Source organism: Pagrus pagrus, assembly GCF_965226575.1.
Source record: "Pagrus pagrus genome assembly, chromosome: 24".
Lineage (NCBI taxonomy): Eukaryota > Metazoa > Chordata > Actinopteri > Spariformes > Sparidae > Pagrus > Pagrus pagrus.
The window spans coordinates 2,771,093-2,787,408 of NC_140206.1; the positions used below are offsets into that span (position 1 = coordinate 2,771,093).

The window sequence follows — 16,316 nt, forward strand, 5'->3', positions numbered from 1 at the left end:
TGGAAACTAAACTAAAATACACTCAACAATCAAACACACTGTTAGTGAGTGAAAACTATTTATTCTAACTTATTTTTAGCAGGTTTAGTTCCACTCTCTGCTGCACATATTCAGCCGGGAGATACCAGCCATGCCTGAATTTCTCTTTTGTCTGTTTGTGGCTGATACTGGAAGTAGAAAATGGTGAAAGGGCAAAATGTCTAGACTTCAATATCATGCATACATTTACAGCAGCACTTCAAGATAATATAGAGATTTACACAGCATAAACAAGAAGCCAGAAGTTGGACATTTTAAGTCAGATATTTTTGCACCAAACTCAATGCAAAATAATGAATGAAATAAAGGTTTCAGGTTTTAGCTTTGAATAATGTTTCAGGAAGTTTCTTGTTACATTTAGGACTCGTCTGAGTTACCAGACAAAGCTTGCATGGTTACTAATCATCCCGGCCTGTTTGTTCTCCAAATGTGACCGTAAATCTTTTTAACAGTTGCAGAGAAGTGCCAAGGATGGCGCAAAAACCCACATTATTCTTCATAAAAGTGAATTTTGCCATATTTCTGTCAACTTGAAGCTCGGTGAAGTTCTTCCAGTTTCCAGCGAGCTTCCTCATATTGTTCTGCCGTTTCTTTTTTAAAATAGCAGCCATTAGACCCAGACGGTCTGAAAGACAAGGTTCCTATTTACAGTGGTGGGAGGTGGGGGTGTGTGGTTGTCAGCAGCTGAGGGGCTATATCAGTGCAGGGCTGTGAAATCTGGCCCTTCCGGCTTACTGTATATTTGGAGACGAGCCCCTTTTCAGCAAGTGGTGTGAAGTGGAACGAAGAGAACAAATTTACTCAAGTGTTCGTAGTTGTACTTGTACAACTGCAGTTACAGATTGAGATTAACAGAGAAAAACTTGGCCGAATGAAGCTGATGGCTCCAACCAACAAACTGTATGAGCGCCAGCACAGTCAGTGTAAGCATGGCGTGTTTATCTTTACCTGATTTAAGTTTTTATTAATTTTCAAATGGAGTTCTGAATGCATCAGATGAGGAATTAAAAATTTCCTTAAAAACAAACAGAAAAGCATAAAGCAGTAAACAAGGTGATCCGAGCACAGAACCAACAAGAACCTCTAGCGAGGAGTTGATACATCTTCGGTCTTGAGTTCTGGAATAATAAAACTGCTCTAGCGTTCACTTTATAGGTTTGAGAATTAGGCCTTCATTACTGGAATCAATGAGCGTTTTTGTTCTGAAACAGAGGCTCAGGCCAGAAATCTCAGCTGCTGGCGAGTAATCAATGAGTCAAATGAGTCATTGGCATTGACCAACAAGCCTATCAGCCCCCTGCAGGCATGTTATGGTCTATTTGTGCAGCGAGACAGTAAAATCTGTAGAAACCGTTCTCATCAAAACAAAAGAGAGTTTTAAGTGTTCGTCCTCCAACAGCCTCGACCTGTTGCCAAAGGAAACAGACAGCAGAGCCTGTTGCTTTGCAGTCATCAATTATTTGGCAGCGCTGGTCACTTAGTGTCGGTTGAACAAATGCGTTTGGAGGCAGCGTCGGGAGGTCTGGTTACTTTCAAACTCCACTGTCAGTGCGGGCCTTGGTTGTTGGTTCCAGCAGCTTCACTTGTAGTGCTTTTATTTTGAAAGTGAATCACAGGGGAGAGAGATTCAATCCGTTCATCATCAGAAAATAAGTCAGCAACAATTATGATGACCAATTAATCATTATAGTTCTTGAATGAAGCTGTTTTAAAACATTTTTATTTAAAAAACTGTATCTAGGCAGTTGTTCGGACAAAACAAAACGTTTAATTTGTTTAGTTGGTTTGTTGGTTTGGTTGGTTGGTTAGTTTGTTGGATGGTTGTTTGGTTTGTTGGTTGTTTGGTTGGTTTGCTGGTTTGCTGGTTTGTTGGTTTGTTGGTTGTTTGGTTGGTTTGTTGGTTTGCTGGTTTGTTGGTTGTTTGGTTGGTTTGTTGGTTTGTTGGTTGGTTGGTTGGTTTGTTGGTTGGTTTGTTGGATGGTTGTTAGGTTGGTTTGTTGGTTGTTTGGTTGGTTGGTTGGTTTGTTGGTTGGTTTGTTGGTTGTTTGGTTGGTTTGTTTGTTGGTTTGTTGTTTGATTGGTTGGTTGGCTTGTTGGATGGTTGGTTGGTTTGTTTCTTGGTTGGTGTGTTGGCTTGTTGAACAATAGTTATCTGACATATTTTAAGCTTCATGTTGGATAGACTAGTTTACAGTGATCTAGCTTTTCTTCCCACACCCCTCATCCCCACGCCACCTATTTCTTGGGCGATGATCCGTCACTCTCCCTCCCACTGAGCCCCACCCATTTCCTGTGGCGGCCCCTGCAGCACCCCGGGGCCCCTTTTCCTTCAACTGTTCAACCTTTTCCTACGTCTGAAGTTCACAGCTCGTCCAAGCCCTACGCCCCCACCTCCAACCCCCCTCCACCTCAAACAAACGCCGCAGGAGTCCAGTTTGTTGTTACAGCAGGGAGGCCTGTTCGCACGGCAGGGCCTGCACCGGGACAACTCGGGGCTTTATGCATTCATGAAACTCTCCAACACACACACACTGAAATGCTTCAAAGGTTGACTTTTAGTGCATGCATCAGACTATTTGAAGTGCATTGTGGTGGATGTGATTATCCACATTTGAGGCTTTTGTAAGTATTAAAAAGTCCTCATTACTGTTGCTTTTGAGGTTTTACTTTTTCATCATGTAATGACAAGTTTGCTTGTCCACCTTCAGATGAATCCAGAGAGGGATATGGGCTCTGTCTGCTTTACTGGAACCAGTTGTTCCTTAATTTCCTGGTACCTTTTTATCATTCTCGATTATCTTTAATAGACCCATTAGCTGTTGTCTGCAGGGAACTTTGTGTGTCTTGCTCGTGAGATCATTTTGCTGTCATGAACTGGGCTATTTTTTTTTAAATAGGACATTTGGTTGAGACAATGCAATTTCTCCAGCCTAATAATAATAATAATAATAAATATCTCTTTCTGATTGTGGTACTAAAGCAGCTTTTAAAACATTAAAGTGTATAAAGCACTTAAACAGCAGACATCAAAGTCAGGAAATGATTAAAAGTAGAGAGGGCACCATAAGATCAAAGAACAAGGACAGAGGGTAGAAAAAACAATACTGAAAACAATGAAATAAAAAGACATCATGTAACAGCAAGTCTATAAAACTGAGCTTTATAAGGGGATTTTAAAGGTAATGCTGGTACAGATACAACACAGCTGCTCAAGTCAAGATTTGTATGTTAAATTGAAGCCGCCTTCTCAACCTGAAGTGCTTGAGACCCAAAAATAATGTTTGAAAAGATTTCCCAAAGAACATAAAGTAAGAGATCTGCTCTCCTTTGACCAACCAAGAAAAACATTAATTAATTTGCTGACGTTACCTCACTGATCCAACCATTTCTCTCTCTAAAGTGCCTTTTACAAAGACGCCGATAAAGCTTTAAATGCTAACATTTATGAAGCTGAAATCATGGAATATCTGCCATTTTCACTTGTTAAATAAGTTAAAACACATTGACTTGATGATCAAAATTGTTGCAGGTTATTTTTCAACCAATCAATTGTACGAGAACTCAGTTGATAAATGGGCCTTCATAATGAGTAAAAGGGTATTTCCATATATTTTGTAATCTCAACAATCACTAACTCTGGTTTGGTTGAAAAAACAAGAGATTTACGGACTAGAATGGAAATATATTCTGGCTCAAATGGCTTTTGTACTTAGTACTATTTAAAACCCAAATTATTAAAAGGTAAAATAGTTGATTGATGAGTCTCATTCCCAACTTTTACCAACTTGTCAAATACTGAGGCTGACCTGACCTACAATCTTCAAACATCAATTTCTTATAAATTGGACCTTTAAGTGCATTACTGTACTAGCCTTTGGTAATGAAAGGATTCATTTGTGCTGCATCATTGCTTCGTGATGAGTTTGGCTCTTTCACCTTGATAATATTTAACCAATGCTTTAATCTGCTTTCTGTGCTGAAAACATTTTATCTCTAAATCACAGTTGCAAATATGTTTTAGAGCCACAATCAACCACTGAGTCTGGGATATTGTATCTCAGTGCTTTTAAAGTCTGGCAGGTATCCATCCATCCATTTAGAGGTCCTATTGTACTCTGAAACGCTCGTTGTCTGGTGATTTTTTTTCTCGAATCACGGTGGATAAAAAGGTTGGCCTGTGTTTTGGACGCATTGTTGGCTTTGTTGGCGAACACCAGACTTTCTCAGCCTTGGAGGTCTTGTGGTTCATCCAAATTCCTCATGAAGAATAATCTAATTGAGAGACTCCTGCTGCCATCAGCGTCTGGACGGCACAGAGGCCACACACAGCTGACAGTGAAGCCTGTGGACAGCTTCACAAAGGAGATGTTCATGTCTGTGCTTTGGGAGATGATAGACGATACAGAGCTTTCTGTCTCAGCCACCATCCAGAACATACAGTTTTCAGACCATTGTTAGACATTTTTAGAACTTAAAGCTATGAATAAGCATCTATGTGACGATCTAAACTTTGGGTTTGTCCACATGTTGTACTTCTGCATGGAAAATATGCGTAGTTTCCCAGATGCCAAGGTTGGAAAAGCTCAGTCTAGGCTGAAGGGCTAAGAATATCAAAGCCACTTCCTGACTCGTCGGTGTCCGAGCCTGTTCTCCGGACTGGATCTCACAAGAAATGGTCGACTCAGTCAAAGATAGAGAGAGAGATAAAGATACTTCGCTTTTGGATAAATCCTCTTGTTACCAAAGGCAGGTACAGTTATACACTTAAAGGTCCAAATTGTAAGAAAGTCTATTTTTGAGGTTTTGATAATGTAAGTCGGGTCGGCTGCCAGTTTGGAGTTCAGAAACCAAAAGTGTCAGTATTTGACGAGTTCAGAAACCCAACACTGACGAGTTGGGAATGAGACTCAAAAATCTACTTTCTTACAAATTGGACCCAGTACGTATCAGATTTTTTCTCTTTGAGTGATTCAGATACATCTGGTGTTGTGCTGATTGTCATAAAAAGTCACAAAAAATGTCACAAAAAGTTATAAAAATCTGTATTTTGAAGATTAATCTCTTTATGGTTTCATTAATTCACCAGAACTGTTGCACCAACATCCGACAGTTGACTGTTTTCTATGTCGTTTGGTCCTCGGAGGAGTGGAAACAGACATAAAGACATTCACAGCGTCAAACAGTGTCTTTGGCCTCAGTGAATCCCTCATTGTGATTGCGGCGTTACCAAACAGGCCCAGTCAGAGTCTGTCTGGTGGTGATATTTCCCAGCATGCCTGTCAGTGAACAAAGACGACCCGGGAGTGTAAAGGCTCATGGGAAGGCCAAGCTGGCGCATCGCTGCAGCAGGATGTGGCTGAGAAAGGAACGCTCTGTGTCCGTCCTCTGGTCGCCGTCTCTCCCCCTGGGCCGAGCCGCTGGACGGGTCCGACGGGCCGATGGGCCGATGGGAAACGCCCGGGGGTTCGATCCCATGGCCGACGCTCACAACACCGGCATTGTTCAACCAGACTTCCTTCATGTTAAGACACAGCTCTGTTTCATCCTCAGAGTCTCTGTCTGTCTCTTTTCTTCTTCTTTTCTTCCGTCTTTGTCTCCATTTGACTGAAAAAGTTATTTTTAACTCACATAGGTTAGAAATAATATAAGCAACAGTGCTAAAAATTTACATTTCTTGATGGAAAGTCATTTAGAAGACAGCAAAAAGACACAAAACAACTTCAGAGAGATACAACATGTCGACAAAGAGACAAAAACAACTTCAGAGTTTCACAAAATGGCCACAAAGAGAATCCAAACAAATCCAGAGACACAAAATGTCCACGGAGAAACACAAAACAACTTCAGAGAGACACAAACTATCCACAACAAGACAGCAACTACTTCAGAGAGACACAAACTATCCACAACAAGACAGCAACTACTTCAGAGAGACACCAAATGTCCACAAAAAGGATGTCATTTTAGGCTTTGGGGCCACATTTGATCCACATTTTCACCATTTTCTGACCAAACAGCTAATCAATGAATCAGGAAAATAATCGACAGATTGTTTGACAGTTAACATGGTTGTTGCTTGCAGCCCTACATCTAATCTAAGCAAACTAAAAGTAGTAAAAAACACTTGAAATGAAGAGAAAAACAACATCATTTATCAAAAATAAAAGCACAGAGTCTCACTGCAAGTCCCTGAAGACAATACTGCTTTATGTTCTGAAGTGTTTGAGTCTTTCTGCCGTATCATTTATGTGGGAGGGGATGTTTACTTGGCTGACAATGGATAAAGTGAGCTTTAGCACACCTGAGAGGCGGCTGGTAATGACAGGTGTGAAAGTGAAGGATGATGTGTTTCCCCAGAAATGAGAACACAGTCTCTGCACTGCCTGCACATGCAGATGAAAAATGCTTTTAGAGACAAAGACGTTTTCTCTTTTTGTTCATTATTGAAATATTTGCCCACAGAATAGTTGTTTCTCATGAATCCGGAGATGAATTTGAATTGAATTTGAGGTTGCGACATTTTTCCAGAGTGGATGCGTTTGGTTTTTGGAGTGAAGTCTTCATTGTGCCGTTGATGAGGCCCCAGCAGAGGAGATTTCTGGCTGTGGAGAACCGTAATTTGTGGTCTTATAATAGCTCGGCTGAACTTCCCTCCTCTGCTGGGCCTCAGGAAACACGCACACACTCACATACATGCATGTATACACACTTGTTTTTTTTTTCTTTGTTACACATTCAGTATTTTCTCGCTCTCTCCCTTCCCCCTCCTCCTCCTGCATGCGTTTTCCAGATGTGTTTTCGGTTTCAAGCCTCTGTCAGAGTTCCCAGCAGATTAAAGCTGCTAGAGCTCGTCGAGCTTCCTCTTTCTGAACCCTCTGACCCCCCCGAAACCCAGCCTGACCTCTGACCCGTCTAATGTTTGAGGGCGTAAAGGTCGAGGGTCACCGTGCTGTAAGGCCGACTGCACACGTCAGCATTTAGCTAAGTAGACCTTGAGTGGAGGTTGTTTTGTCGACTGCAGCTTCAAGTCAAGTTCAATGTTTGAGCATGGACAGAAAGTCTTGAAGGAAAAGTTTAGCCTAAAATGAAAATTCAGTCATTATCTCCCATGCTGGTGTCAAGTCAGGTGAAGTTTAGGAAGTCAAGTGTAGTCCACAAAACGTTTCTGGAGCTTCACAGTAAAACAGCGTTGCAGCATTCTCCTAAACAACTGAAGAAGCTGGAGACTTGTTTTAAAAATGTCTATAAGTGGTCAGGAAAGTGTGTCACAAGGTCCCAAACCTCAAGGTGATGTGTTCATAAAGCTTGCTTTGTCTTCAAACCAGACAAAAACCCAAATGTATTAGATTTTTAAGTCATAAACAAAGAAAAGCACCATATTTTTTTACATTTGAGAAAGTTGTATTTCTCTCAGAACTTTACATTTTTGATGAAAACGTGGTTGTTTTCATTTACAAATGAGGCGAAGAGGCGATTAAAAACAGACGAGAAAAAAATAACTTTCATCACGACTCATCTTTTATCATTTTCTCAAATAATCAATTAACCGTAAAGTCGAAAATCTTTGCTTGTTTTGTCTTCAAAACAGCCGACAACTTGATTATATTCATTTTTTATGCCATTAGATAACAGAAAACAGAGAAACGCAGCACATTTTTACATTTGAGAAGCTGGAAAGAGCATTTTGAGCAATGTTTGTGAAAATGTGTCTGTTTTCATTCACAGATAAAGAGAAGAGGCAATAAAACAGTTTATTTAAAAAGGCCAAACCCATAATACTGAGACAGAACTTGTTGGAACGTCTCTACAGTAATGGCAGTCGTCCAATTCAAGTTCTTTTCAAGACTTTCCCAAATCTGCTCACGTCTACCAGCAGGGAAATGACTGATCCGACCTCTGACCTGATTGTAATGCATCTCTGAAAGTCCCTAATATTCCAGGAGCTGCACAACCAGCGTGAATCCTGTGATTGGAGCCAAAAACACTTCCCCCGACCAGCGTCCCAGCCTGGATTTAGCTCCACAGCAGCTCCTCGGTTAGCCTCGTTTAGCCTCAGGACACGGGCAGGTCCACCGAACGCAGTAAAACTAGGCATCTGTTTCCTGATGGCGGTTAGGCCTGCCGAGCAGTGAATCTGCAGCAGGACTCGCTGCTGTTCTGGGGATGATTTCTTTTTTTTTTTAACGTGTCATAGTCACTGTGTGACAACAGTGAACGCCAACACCGGTTTGTGTCTGTCGGCGCCTCGCGTCAGCCTGTCAGTCAAACAGCGAGAGAGGAAGCCGAGGAGGGAAGAAGTCGAGGCACTCCCAGGATCCTCTCTGAAACTCATTTTCTTTTATTCTATATAATCGACATTTCTCATTTTAAAGTGACACGTTGTCAGAGGTTGTTTCAAAATTAAAACATCTAATCTTAAAAGTACTTTTCAGGGAAGATTTCAGGGTAAAAAAAAAGGATTGCATGAAAGTTAAATTAGTACTTTTGGTCTGTTTTTCTCTTTTTCACCACACATGCTGACTTAATTAGTCAACAGCAATTCAGATAATTGATTGCTGATGTCATTTAACAAGTAAAAATGCCACACACATTTCATTATAAAATAGATTTTTATGGGCTTTGACTGTTAAACCGACACAACGTGGGATTTGAAGACACCGCCTTGAGCTCTGGGAACATGTGCTGGATGTTTTTGTAATGATTTTTAAGCAGGGCTGGACGTTATGACTAAAAATGATATTGCAATTTTTTTAGGTGATGTGATCCTTACAGTATATCCACTGTATTTTTGAGTCGGGATGAGTATTGTTAAGATTTTACTGCTTATTTATCTGTTATTTCTGATATTTTTTAAAAGGAAAACCTTAATGTCAGCAGGTAAAAGTCCGGTTGAGGTTCAGATCTCAGACTCAGATTGCTGCAGCTCTACCTGATTCTGAAGCCACGTTCAGATTTGTTTTCACGTTCCATGTTTTGTCGTCTTTGTCCAGCAGTACATATATTTTTCAATGAGGAGGAAGCGAGAGAGAGCGAGAACTGGTTTGTGTCGGTGGAATCCGAGCATCAATATTTGTATTGGCAGGAGAGACAAAGTCCAACACAGAGACCTGGAAAAACACGGCAACAAACCGGTTCTGTCAACGTGGAATAAAGCAGAAAAGAAGTGAGGGATGGGACATGTGACAAACCAGCCAATCAGCGAGCAGAAAGGTGGTTGTTATCAATGATTTCATGTCTGTGTTCGGGAGTGTTTTTGTCCTGGAATATCCTTGAAAGGTCCTGGAATATGTCCTGGGATGTCTCCAGTGAGTCCAGTGTGATAAGATCGGACCTGCAGACCCTCTGCATGGAGGAGCGCAGTCAAAACACAGCAGACAGCCGGTCGTGTAGAAACCTGCCCAGGCATCTGGGGAAGACCAGAGTGTGTCTGTGTGTGTCTGTGTTCGTGTGTGTGTCTGTCAATGTGTGTGTGTGTGTTTGTGCAGATATAAGCAGAAACACGCAGGCTGTGTACCTACCACTGCTTTAGACCCACCGCTTCATATTTTCACTCTCACCAGCTTTGCTTTGCTTACTTTTACTCTTCTGCGTCTAGTTTTTCTAAAATAACGTGCTCGTAGTTCTGTTTAAATGTGTGAGATATGTAACCTTGGTTTACAGCGAAACCATAAAACAAGTCACAGTTAGCAGGAAGTGAGTCGAGCCATGCAGACGTCTAACAGACTCACACATTTAAAAAAAGACGTAGAGTCTTCGAGAGCACCAGCTGTTCATACTGTAAGTTCAGACTTAGCTGCGTCCTGATAAGCATTTAATAAATGGAGTTAAATTAAAACAGGTCACACCTCACAAAAGAGAGATTACTTGTTAATCTGAATGTTTTTGACTACTTTACATGTCGATTAAATGATGCTACCCTCACTGCTCAGCACAAGAAATACTAGTCAGTTAATCTTACTACTATCAGTTTATCTATATAACACCTTTACAAGTGTTAAACACAAGGAAGTCTGGTGTAAGGTGAGATAAAACAAGAGGGCAAAACAGAAAATGTCAATATGAGTTAAAGGAATAAAAGTGATAAAACAAAAAAGAGATAAAATAGAAAGAAATTAAGGAATAAAAACAATAAAGGAAGATAAGAAGACGACATCACATCAAAGGAATTAAGAACGGATAAAATGATTATGAGCAGTAAAAGGAATAAAGGGCAATAAATAGATTAAAAATAACAAGTAAAGGAAGTTAAGAAAAAAGGAAAAAAATAATTGTGTACGCATTTAAATTACATTTAAATTACATGTAAATTACATGTAGACAGAATTTGCAGTTAAATGTCCTTCTAGTCAAAACATCTGTTAGTAATGAGATGTAGGCAAACATCCTCCAGCTGGCTTGTTTTAGTTAATATATCATCGTATCAGCAGATATATCCTTCTGGAAGTTTGTTCAAAAATCTGATGGTGTCGTCGGCATAAAAAAATTCTCCAGGTCGATATGTTCATATGTGTTCATTCTTAATGCTAATACACCTTCCTCCGTGTATGCAGACGTGAATAAAACAAATACTTACTGTCTCTTCATTATTGTTATCTTAGCTTGAAACGCTATAGTGACTTCCTGTTAGCGTAGCTGATAGCTCTTGATTCCTCGCAACTAATTTACACATTTCTTTACGAGTCAAGATGTTTCTTAAGTTTCAACAGAGCAACCTGATCCAGTAAATCACCAGTTTGAAACCAGCTAGTAGTTATCACCAATAACTGGTGACCACTGCTCCCTGGAATTCTGGGTAATGAAGTCCTCTCTCTGCTGTTCAGTGCAGCCAACTTTAACTTTTGCTCTTTTCCCAACAATAACAAGCTCGGAGAAACATCTGATGTCAGACTAGATGTGTTTTGTTTATGACAATCTTTTGTAGTTTTACTCAAAAGAGTGATTACAGGAATAAACCAGAATAGATGGAGAGTAAACAAACTAAAACAGGGCTCTGACTTTGTGTTTTAGGAAACATCTCTGTATCCCTTCACATCCAGGCATTACTAATCCATCACACATGTCCAACTCTTTCCATCACAGTATCCTTCTCTCCTATCAGTGACATCATCTGTTACCGGTAGGCGCACTTTGTTTTCGTGCCACAATGTTGTTTCTGTGCCGAGACAACAATCATAAAGCTGGCAAACAATGAAACAGCCCCCGTCTCTTTCATGTGTGACTAAACACTTACTCACTGTTTAAACCACAAGTCTCCTGTCCAACACCTGTCAGGTCCCCCTTTGAAGGGGCAGATTATGAGTAGTAGTAGTAGTAAAATCATGTTTGTCATCATGTTTTTGTTTCTATCGGTCGCTCAAGGTGAGTTGCATCTACTCAGCCTCATCGAGATTTCTATCTCCACTATGCAAATTGGTGATTTGCATCGCTGTCTTGCTCAACTGTCCTCACAAACCTAGGAAAAAAACACCCCAACAACAAACACACAGTCATGAAACAGTGTTGTACCTGAATGGAAACTGACTTTGTGAATGGAATTACTTCACTCTCTGCACTGTATGGTTTATTGTTTGTCGGGTTAAACCAGATTTTTATACTTAACCTGTTCTTATTCCTGGAAATGTATGTAAAATGATCCCAATCATCTATCCCAGTTCACCCCAACGTAAATTCAGAGCTGTTGTTGAACCATTTGGAGTACAGGAATGGTTTTAGGCTCCTTTGAAAGGTTAAAGCTGATTTATTTCCCCCCCGAGCTGTCAGAAGCTCTATAAGTGAAGTGTGTAACTGCCCCTATTAGCTGGAAAACACAACAGGGCCACATCATACAGTCTCACATGGTATAAGTTCAAATTTAATAACAATATCTCTGAAAATGACACTTACACCCTCGTCTGCGAGTAACAGGGGCGTTAAACTCATAATAGCTCTTTATTTCCTTATTTACATTTACACTAACTTTGTGCTGATAAAATAGTAAAGTCTTACGTGGACTCTCATTGGCTACATGATGCATCAGTCATCTTGAGATAAAACAATGAAAAGGCCGTTTTGTCACCATTTAATGATCGAATACTGAGTTTTGGACGAAATATGTAAGTGAAATGGATCTAGTCGACATTTGGGAACAAGAGAAGACGGTTTTTGTTGGAGTTTGATGTACTGCTGAAACAGACAGACACTTTGTATTAGTATGTAGTAGTTTGTTAGCTTGTTTGTTTGTTTGTTGATTGTACTTTGCAGATGTGGTTTTATCTTGAAATGGTTTGCATGACTAGAATCAAGAGAACCCAAGCTTTTCTAATGATGTATGGCCTATTTGCTCAGCCGTGTTTGTATTTTTTGGCAAACTAGCCGGACGGTTGTTTGGAAGTGCTTAAATCAGATGTTCTTGTCCTAAATGAGCAGCTGAATCTGTATGAACTGGCCAGAAAATGAAGTCAAAGTTAGATGTTAAATGCAATTAAAGATGAGTGTAAATCAAGCTTAAAAAGGCCGAATTAGCTTCCAAACTAAACTGACTTGTGTGCAGCAATAACAGCAACAATCAAGCTTATGATTTCAGTTTTCAGTGAAAGTAAAAACCCCAAACCACGGAGCACCTTCCCCCAAAAGCCTTTCCTTACTGAAACCCAGCAGAGGCATTCTGTCCTCTCTGCAAGACAGCTAAACTTCAGCACATTTTGCCCACATGGCAGTTAAAACCGCTTCACAGAAGGCATTCAGGCCAAAGCTTCAAAATAAAGGACATAAAATCAATCAAATGGCAGATTTACAAAGAAAAACTGAGAAAATCCAGAAAATAAAACAGCAGGAAAAGTAAAAAAGATTCAAAATTATAGAGCAGATTTTTCAAAGTTTAATGAAAAGCAGCAGCAGATGAGTTCAGATCGATCTTCTTTGGCCAGACATGCAGCGCCAGCTCTGCCTGGAACTCGACGCTGAGCTCCACGTGCTTCGCAGATAATCGGGGGAAACCTGTAAAACACGTTGACTAATCTCTCCTCTGTGTCTTACAGGAAGTAATGTTTGTCAGAGGAAGTCAGGGCGGGAGGAAGCGCCTGGGGTAGAGAAAGGTGTCTGCTAACCTCTGATCTAGCCACAGGGCTAAACCAGGCTAGGATTAGCCATTACCAATAGACGGGTATTGTTGTTTGAAAAAAGGACAGGACATGATGTGCTGCAAGTCTGTGGTTTAATGTCGCAGACGGGGACACAATAGATCGATCCTTTTCCAAAAATATCAAGAAAAAGTTGAAGAACATTTAGGATTAGTTTGCTTGTAAAAGCCAAGAGCCTGCAGGACTCCTCTGCAATCACACACGACAGCAGCTGATTTCAATCTTCACCTCAGCTTCAGCCCGAGAGCAGCAGCTGATTCATCAAATGAGACTCTGGTTGTGGTGATTCATTTGGAGTGAGAATCTGCTGGTTTTCATGACACTTGGCGACTTCAATTTATTGCATTTTGTTGCAGTTATTATCTCGAGGGAAGAAGAAAAGACGCATTTTTACTCATCTCAACCAATAAGCAGAAAACTTTTTGATGTCTTTTCCCCCAAATCTGACATTTTCTGCCACTTTTGAGTTACAAGCAGAGAATCAACTAACTCAAATAAACACTTAGCTAGCTCGCTAACTCAGCTAAAGGCTTCACAGGCCGAATGCAGTGATGTATTTTCTTCTTGCAGCGTGATTCATAACTTTTTTTTGGGCTTGTGACCCCTTAAAATGAAGTAATATGTACTTAAGACCACGTGTTACACATTATGTCCTATGTGTGTTGAAACATGTAATTATTTGTTCTCAGATTGTTTAATTTGCTCTGGATTGCAACTGCCTTTAATTAAAAGAAGTGGAACCACAGACTATCTGTTACAACATGGATCTTAAATGAGCTGCAGACGTGTTTCCAGCATGTTTGTAAATCACCAGACGTGTTGGTGAAACCACTCAAAACAATTCTGGAAATGTGTCTGAAGAAGAACAGAACAAACCCAAATGCAAATTGGTCGTAATTTGTGGAAAACGTCCATTTTTTATGGAGTTAGTTCACATATTAAGAGGGAACTAAATGTTGCAGCTTCTTTCTGCTTTACCTTCAGTTATCTGTCGCTTCACCTGTACGTTCATGCCTTTTTTATGTTTATAAGCATGTTTATTGCTCTCAGTGCAGGAAAATGTAGTCAATAGTCGACAGTATTAGACTCGTAACAGGTGTCGTCTTTGTGAAACTGAGTGTAGAAATGAACCAATTAATCACTGATTGTGGTTATGATGTAAAGGCAATAAAAGATGATTGAGGGCAGAATATTTCACACAAAGACATGATGTAAAACACAGCGATTGTTCAAATAGCTTCAAGATGGCGTCCTGAAATAAAAGGACTGCATAAATATTGCTGTGACAGTGATTTGTGGTCAGGTCTCGTCCCATCAGATTGAAGATTTTAATTAGAAACATCCTCAGAGTTCGTCTGAACAACAAGTGCACCGGCTGAAAGTTTTCCCCACAGCAACGACCAAAACATTACAATGTTTCAGAAACTCATCAAGATTGATAACGAGCTCCCCTGTTAGAGCAACAGCAGCCATTACGTGACTTATCGTCATTTTTGGAAGGCGTCTTGACCAATCAAACGGCTTGGCAGGAGCCTCTCGTTATATAAAGGACGTCCATCAGCAGCTCGCAGATTATCTAATGAAAGGAGACGCTGGCTTTGACCGACAGATTTGGGTCGATAAAAGGGAAGTGAAGTCAGGAAGCAGCTTGTTCCTCTGAGGAAAATGAGATCATGACAGTTCAGTAACTGTATCCTGACTCTGGAAACGTCTGCGCCACAACACTGTTTTAAAAAATGCTCCTAAAAGAGGGGCCGCCATTTAGCCACTGTTCTCCTCAAACAGTGGCTTCAAAACTATCCAAAGAAATGCCTTAAATTTAAGATGAAACCTCCAAATCTGCTGATATTCATGAGACTTCTCAGGAACTATGAACACCTGATGACTCAACAGATACTAACATGTCGGTCAGTAAGGAAAAGTTCCCTGAAAGTGAACTTTAACTGAGGTTGACGTGAACTTTACGGGTGTATTCCTGCCTGTAGTTTCGTTCACTTGGTCCTGAGAAAGAACACAAAGTGTTGTTGAGCAAAGTAGCTTCAGGATACGTTCACTCACATGATGTTTATCTTTATTTTCCTGTTTCTGATCAGAGAGATTCATGCAAACAACACAGAAAGAGCACACAACTTTAGCCTTTTTTACTCGACAACACTCCGCCTACGGCTTGCAACAACGTTGCACTCTGTTGTAAAGATCCAGAAAATGCCCAAAAACATTAATCGGGGGAAACACGAGAGCCTCTCAAAGCTTTCCAAATAAACTTATTTTACGTCATTTCAAACAGTTCCTGCAGCCACAACAGCTGATGCAGGAGGCCATTTGCTTCCTCCACTCAGAGACAAGTGTTTGAAAATATTTATGCCAGTTTATTTGTATCTAGGTTCATTTATTTGCTTCAGCAGACTCACAGCTGAGTCATGTTCTGCTTAATATCTGTAGCAGAGGTGACGATTGCGCAGCCACAACGGCCAAATTCATGAGAATATAAACCAGGCTGATAAATTCTGGAATTTCCCTTTGAAATAACTTTGGACTAACTATAACTGCATGCACAGTGGATCGGGTGAAACTAACTCTATCCAGTTGTTTCTCTGCATGCATCACCACCTGATTTTTACCCAATGAGCCGTTGACTTGTACCAACTTCCAGTGAAAAACCTCACCAGATTAGTCATGATGCAGGAAGAGAGACGTATATTTCAGGCATTTAAAAAACAACAGCTTGTATATCAGACAATGTTCCTTTTCCTCTGACGTCGTGACGTGTTCTGATTAATTAAAACCACAAAGCAGCTAACGCTATGACTGATGCGTCTCATCTTGTGGTCACCGAATGAGTCACTAGACGACGGTCTGAACAGTCGCCTCCTCGTTATCTTAATACGAGGCATTTTCCAAGAAGAGCAGTGATATCTTTCATGAAAGTGTAAATGTTTCTGATAATATTGGTGGAGTTGATCTTTATTTCAGTCGAGGCAGCGCGCCCTGAAACGAACCCTTCACCCAGAAATGTAAATTCAGTTCTGATTCTGATGTAAAGTCAGGTGAAGGTTCCTAATCCACAAAACATTTCTGGAGCTTCAGAACAAAACAGAGTTGCAGCATTCTCCTAAACAAGAGTGAAAACTCCATTAAACTTTGCTGAATTAGCTGTTA

The 16,316-nt window shown here is 40.4% G+C and overlaps 1 protein-coding gene across 1 annotated transcript in view; it reads left to right on the forward strand.

Annotated features, from left to right (window-relative positions):
- The window catches only part of ahr2 (aryl hydrocarbon receptor 2), a 66,485-nt gene that overhangs the window by 11,966 nt on the left and 38,203 nt on the right, over positions 1–16,316 (forward strand). The window lies entirely within an intron of this gene.